The sequence below is a fragment of the Gossypium hirsutum genome, chromosome D02, assembly GCF_007990345.1.
Source record: "Gossypium hirsutum isolate 1008001.06 chromosome D02, Gossypium_hirsutum_v2.1, whole genome shotgun sequence".
Lineage (NCBI taxonomy): Eukaryota > Viridiplantae > Streptophyta > Magnoliopsida > Malvales > Malvaceae > Gossypium > Gossypium hirsutum.
In genome coordinates this window covers 45,782,045-45,789,307 of record NC_053438.1, presented here as the reverse complement: position 1 = coordinate 45,789,307, position 7,263 = coordinate 45,782,045, and the positions used below count along the sequence as shown (strand labels likewise).

Genomic DNA, 7,263 nt, shown 5'->3' with positions numbered 1-7,263 from the left:
TAATGTGAAGCTACTTTAAAATATCCAAAAAAACTTGTTGAATTGCACCTCATGTTTTTGCTGTTTGATTCTTTGTGGATAAAAAGGTGTTGGATCCTTAGCTTAAATCAAACAACTTTTCTAATGAATTATATCTACATCTGAAGAAGGTGTTAGCTTATCAAAATTCACTAATTTAGATTTTACCACTTCATACTTTTTAGCATCTGAAATTTCTAGTGTTAGAATCTCAATTTTCGGTTGATTTTCCTTTTTCTTGATAAGTTCTTCTTCAACCTCAACTACATTGGGTTCCAAAGTCTTACCACTTTGTAAAGCAACCACCTTGTAGTGTTCCTTACCCAAATTCCTTGTATTTTTCGTGTCACTTGACAAGGCTCATTGTGGTCTATTATGAAGCTTTGTAGCTAACTAACCCACTTGGTTCTCCAATTTTTTCAATGTTGCTACTTGGCTTTGGATTAAGGCGTCATTCTTTTCCATGTACGCCATTAACAAATTCTCCAAACTATTAGATGATTCAGCTTGTGATAGCTTCTGAATTTGTTGATTGAAACCTTAAGGTTGATTTACTTTATGCTGCATGTAATTGCTGTGCAGTCCTCCTCCCTGGTTACTCCAAGAAAAGTTTGGATGGTTACGCCATGAAGGATTATAGAAGTTGGACTATGGTCCTTGCCCACTTCTATCCTGGTGTTAATTCCCTACGTAGTAAACAGACTTGGGATTTGATGGGCAATTCTTGAAAGAATGACCGTCCCCACAATATACACAGGAAGCAACATCAAATTGACTTAGTGGCTAGGCTGCAACATGATTAAAACCATTAGTAGTAAATTGTTTCAACATTGAAGAGATAGAAGATACCTCAATTGAGAGTGAAGTGAGGGTGCCTATTTCATGCACTCCGGCTACTCATCTTCCTGAAGCTACTCAATTTGTCGGCCACTGGTAGTTGTTACTGGCTATTCTCTCGATGATGTCATAACCCTTATTATAAGGCTTCGATAAGAGAGCGTCATTCATAAAAGCATCTACCACCAACCTTGTGTGTGTGTTGAAACCATTATAAAATGTCTCCAACTGGATGCAATGTGGAATCCTGTGGTGAGGGCATCTACGAAGTTACTCCTTAAATCTTTCCCATGCCTCATCTAGGGATTCATCATCCATCTACTGAAAAGTGACAATCTCATTTCGCAACTTAGTATTTTTGCTAGGTGGGAAATACTTTACCAAAAAACATTCAGCTAATTCTTGCCAAATAGATATTAAATTGGGTGGCAATGAATTAAGCCAGGCTCATCCTCGATCTTGCAATGAGTACAAAAACAACTTAAATCTCAATGTGTCTTCAGTTACACTGGCTATCTTAAAGGAATTACTCACCTCCATGAATAGTTGAAGGTGAAGGTGTAGATCTTCTGTGGGCATTCCACTAAATTGGCCCATTGTCTGAAACATTTGAAAAATCACGATCTTCAATTCAAATTGCGGTGCCTCGATCTCTGGTATACTAATTCCATGATTTAACTCATTAAAAAGAGGCACAGCGTACTGCCTAATAGCTCAATCCCTATCATTAGCAATAAAGATTGGATTATGAACATTAGCGACTCCATTCCCTTGAACACCATTTTGATTTTCAAAGTCCATCTCTGTGACTTGTCTTTAGGCTAATATTTCTCATCTTATTTGTCTAAATGTCTCATCAATTTCAAGGTCTGCAGGAAGTAGATTGATGATACAATCTATACTCATAAACACCTAAAAATATAATCACAAAAAATAAAGAATAATAAATAAAAATAAATAAACCAAATTGCAAGAAATAATTTCACAAATAATGATTAAATTAATAGTCCCCGACAACGGCGCCAAAAACTTGTACCACGTAGGTTTGTGCAAATATACACAGTCTTTATCAAGTAATAAGTAAGTATAAGAGTTATTCTCTCTACAAGGATTGTATATGTTAATCAAATAATTGCAAATTTAAATATTACAAGTTGGTAAGAAAACACAACAAATTCACAAGTTTAAAACAATAACATGAATAAACTAGAATAATTACAACATTCAACTTAATTCATTTTTCATCATGCTTAACAATGTTCAAAAAATATTCCATGGCAACTTGATCTTTCATTAACTGAGAATCTCATATAAGTTCAATCGAATCTTATACTTAGAAAAACTATGCATAAACCAATGTCATAATTTAACTAAGGATTCCTTAGAATTTATATGAAGTAACAGGGATGGATAAAGTTTGAAACAATTTAATCACACAAACCTAAAGTTATGCAAGGTAATAGAGTTCTCCCTAGTTATTACAAACCTTTAATTTAATCAGATCAGGATCTAAATTACGCATGCACCTTCCAATTATTGCGTCCATTAATTGCCAATTAGTCAAGATTGATCAACTAATTCTAATGCATTCAAACATATTTTAATGCATGAAATACATACATGATTTTAATTAGAAACATGAACGATTGAGGCAAAAAACATCACAAGCATGAATCAAAATGAACTTTATCAAATTAATGTAATCATTCTAGCTAAACAAAATTAAGTCATCATTGTCAATGGGAAAACATCAAAACAAATTGCAAACATATTGAATAAACAAAATAAGATTTAAGGAATACGAAACTATTGATGATTCGATAGTTCCCCAAAAACCGATTGTGGTGGCTTCTTTCGATTCTTATGATTGAAAAATACTCCTCAAGGTGGCCGGCCTAGAAAGGTTTTCCTCAAGGGAAAATGCTAGCCAAAAGGATGGGGAAATGGGAAGGCTTATGCGTGGAAAGGAGAGAGAAAAGATGAGAAATGTTGTGAATTGAGAGATGAGTTTAGTGAGGGGTGATAGGTGGTATTTATAGTGGATGGAGAGCTTGAGAGTTTGCTAAAAATAGCTTGTGGGATCCCTTGAAATGATCCCTCTCTTGGCCAGCCATAAAATGTGGAGAGTGGCTGATTTTTTCTTTGATTTTCTTGGTTGATTCTAGCTTTCTTGGGGAATATTTGGGAGTTGATTTTTTATTATTTCCCAAGTGCAAAGACCTCAAATAAATCTTCAAAAGCTGATTTCGGGTTGCTCATGATGCTTGCCGAATTTAGGCTTCTCTTCCCCTTGATGGACGATTTTGTGACCCAATTTAAGACACAATTAGATTTCCTTTCAGCAACCAACTTCAACTGGGTCAAGGTAAAATTTTTGAACCCAATCATGCTCTAGCCGTCCATATGACTTGTTCATGTGTGACATTTTAATTTGCTGCCATGGTAGTCAATTCCATGGTCCCATTGCAATATATTAAGCATTTCATTAAATATGTATCAGTATAACTTAATTTTATGCAAAATTAACTCTTAAAATTAATAAAATTACAAACTTGCTAAAATCATGCTCAATGTCTTAATATGAATAAAATTCATATAATTTTCTAATAATATACTCGAAATTTGCTCAAATATTAAGTAAAAAGATGTAACATAAATCTATATAATTTAGACTTATTAGTATTACATGGTCATTGTACAGGCCCTATTTTGCCTGGGCCCAGGCACAAATAATAAAACCCAAAATAAAAAAAGTCCAAATTACAAACAGGCCCAATATGGCCCAAATCAGAAAAAACCTAGCAGCCCAACTGGCCCAAAAACATCAAGCTCGGTAAGCCCACAACTTAAACTGGTTTCAGTAAAGAAACCAGAACCCTAACCCTAAGGCGCCGTTTCCCCCTGCTACCCATGTGCCTCAGCAGCACGTTTGACGCCCGAGGTGGCCTTCAGTAGCACCAAAATGGAAAAGTTCTGCCCGTTGACTCCCTAGCCCTGCAAAAACAAAACAAAAGGAGAGGTAGCAACAGAGAATAGTGATTGTAACAGAGAACTTGTCTATAAAAACCCAATGTAATTTTAAAGAAAAAGAAAAAAAAAGCTTACGAACAGAGGAGAGAAATAAAAAAGAAAGAAACTTTGAAGGTTATTTTACTTCTATTTTGGTTTCAAATCGGGCCGATTCTACTTTTATTATTAATTTTTATTTTATACGAAAATAACAAGAAAAAGAAAGAAAAAGAGGAACTTACCGGGATCATTTCACATCTGTGTCGTCGAAGGCTTCTTCTCCGACGATAGAATCAGTTGTTGAAAGGCTGGTGATCCTATCCTTTTTGTTTTCTTTTTGGTGTTTCGAGACCGAACCCGTATTTAGGAGGCCAGGATCTAAAAAATGGGGTAAAAAAGAAAACTTTTTGACTCCCCGCCACCATGCACGGCAGAGCCAGCGTCGACAACCGACGGTCGGTGCGGTGACCCTCGGTCGGGCCCTCGGCCAACGTTCGGAGGGGGTTGAGAGCTGGAGAGGATTTTGGTTTCTTTTTTGAGAAAGAAGAGAAAAAATAAGCTTTTTCTATAAATTTTTAACTTTTATACTGTTAACAAAACGACGTCGTTTCACTTGGGGATCTCAGCGTCAAAACGGAGCCGTTTTGCGCGACCCACGTGCAACCTGACCTGCACCCAGGGATCCGCGTGTTTCCTTTTAAAGTGGGATAATTTTCATCTTGGTCCTCCCACATTTTACACTTGTTTCAATTCGATCCTTTTGATTATTTTTTTATTTCTTTTAATTAAGCCTAATAATTTTATTTTCATCACATTCCAATCCCTAATGGAACAATGCGTTTTGGAGAAGGGAAAATTTCCCTTTTAGTCCCTCCATGTTATGCGCGTGTTCAGAATGGTCTTCCCTTTAATTTTATTTGCAGATTTGCCCCCCAAAGCTTTGTTTTCAGTTCAAATTAATCTTTTTATATTTTTTTTATTAATTTTGATGATGATGTCATTATTTTTACCATTATTATTTTTAATATTGTTATTATCATGTTTGTTATTAGTTACTCATTCAGACCTTTTCAATTTTAGATTCAATTATATATATATACATGCACATCTTGGATTTATATATACATGCTTCTATACTTTTTACGTTTTATAATTTATATATACATTATACATGCGTTTTTATAACATATATATATGCACATACACGTACATATTTTTATAACTTATTTATATATATATTTATACATACTTATATATTTTTATATACATTATAATTTATATACATAACGATATATATCTACATACACATTTTCCTTTCATAAATATATATATGCATATTTATATATCCTTTATATTTTAAAATATACCCTTTTTACATATATTTTTTTTATTTTTATAATTCATATACACATATATTTTTTATATATATTTTACCATTTATATATATACAAATATATTTTTATATACTTTATAATTTCCATATGCATACATATATACATATTTATACTCTTGTATTTTTATAATTTTGTTCACATTCCTTTTAATTATTTATTCATGTTTTCATCATTATTTTAAAAGAATGTTTTAACTTTACTTGCTTATTATACTTGTTATTTTGCATGTTATTAATTTGACCTTTTTATTTGTTCATTTTTGTTATTGCTCGTATTATTTTTACTTACATTATCATAATTGTTATTCCGTCATATAATTTTCACCCAAATTCGTAAAAAAGAGAAAATTTTAAAAATAAAGGCAATACTCGGTATTTGGGATCTTCAAGAGGATTGAGCCCTAACGTATTGAGTTCCAATTTTCTTTGTTGAATCTAAATAATCGAGAATGCTCTTTAATCAAAAAATATAAAAAGCTCATTATCGGGAATTCAATACGTTGTATCCTAACGCATTGGATATGACACGTTGTTTTCTCGAGATGAGGATTTTTCTAAAAATAATAAAGGCAATATTCAATGTTTAGAATTTTCAGAAGTTGTGCCCTAACGTATTGGGCTGCGATTTTTTCATCTGACTTAAACAATTGAATATCATTTTAAATTTTATTACACGAGTTTTTGGACAAGCTCATTTTTTGAGGAGGTGAAATATCATGTCCTAAGTCATTGGGTATGACATTTTCTCTCTCCGAAATAAGAGGTCTTAACGGCTAATTTGATTTATACAAGTTTTTTTAATACAAGGATCGTATTTTAAAATCTTTACACATTTTTTATATTAAGACACTAATTAATCAACAAGGTACCAATTTTGGGCGTGTCGAGGGTGCTAACCTTTCCTCGTGCGTAATCGACTCCCGAACCCGTCTTCTGGATTTTATAAGACCAAAAATTATCATTTTAATAAATTTAAATTTTTATTAAAATGATTTAATTATAAGGTGATCCGATCACACCTAAGTAAAAAAGATTGGTGGCAACTCCCATTTTCGTTTTATTTTCAAAATCCAAGTCAACCCCGTTTTATCAAAAAACAATGGTGTCAAAAGTCATATTGTAATATGGAACGACAACTTATATTAGTAGATGAATGACTTGATTATTATTTTATGAGATTTATCCCAAAGATATTTAGGATATCCTACGATGGTAACACACTTATGGTAAGATCATTGGACAAGCACTAATTGAGTAGCTTTCATAATGGTATGTAATTAATGAGAGCTCAGTGACGATTCTATAGTGGAATGACTTCGTGACTAAATAAATTTATAAGTAATAGGCGAAAAGTTGGAACTTAATTATAAATTATTTGAACCCTAATTATATATGTCCAATTGATCCATCCGCTAGCTTGTTGAAACTAGAGATGAATTGCATGTAAAACCAAATGAACATAAATGAATAGAAATGATGAAGTTAGAGAAATGGGCCACATTCACAAATGAATGCATTTTCTCACTGAATATATAAATAACTGGAGAATTAAATTAATATTTTCAAATTATTATTTAATTAATTATAATTAAACAATTGAAGTTTGAAAATGGAATTAGATTTATTATTCATTATGAATCCATTGAATATGAAAATTAAATATATTTCCTCAAAGATTTTTTTAAGGTAAAGTCGTCATGACTTTAATAGAATTAGAATTGGATTGAGAGAATTATTTAATTAGAAAATTAATTTAGTTTGTTAATTAATTAATTAATTAATATTTATTTTAAGAATAAAAAACAAATGTTGGGTTAGATTAAATTATAGAGTGTTAGGTCAAAAGTCCTGCAAGCACAAATAATTGGACCTAATACATGAGAGGCCTAATACTACCTCTCATAAATGTGAAGGGGCAGCAACCCTAGTAATATTTACTAGGGTGTGCCACCACCCCTCTCTCAATTAGTCTTAGAGAATGTTTTCTATTTAAATTATGTTATATT

The 7,263-nt window shown here is 32.3% G+C and overlaps 1 non-coding gene across 1 annotated transcript; it reads left to right on the top strand.

Annotated features, from left to right (window-relative positions):
- Positions 1–1,098: 1,098 nt before the first annotated feature.
- Positions 1,099–1,205, top strand: LOC121214992 (small nucleolar RNA R71). Its single transcript, XR_005910727.1, has one exon. It is a non-coding gene; the product is annotated as a small nucleolar RNA R71 (small nucleolar RNA).
- Positions 1,206–7,263: the final 6,058 nt, after the last annotated feature.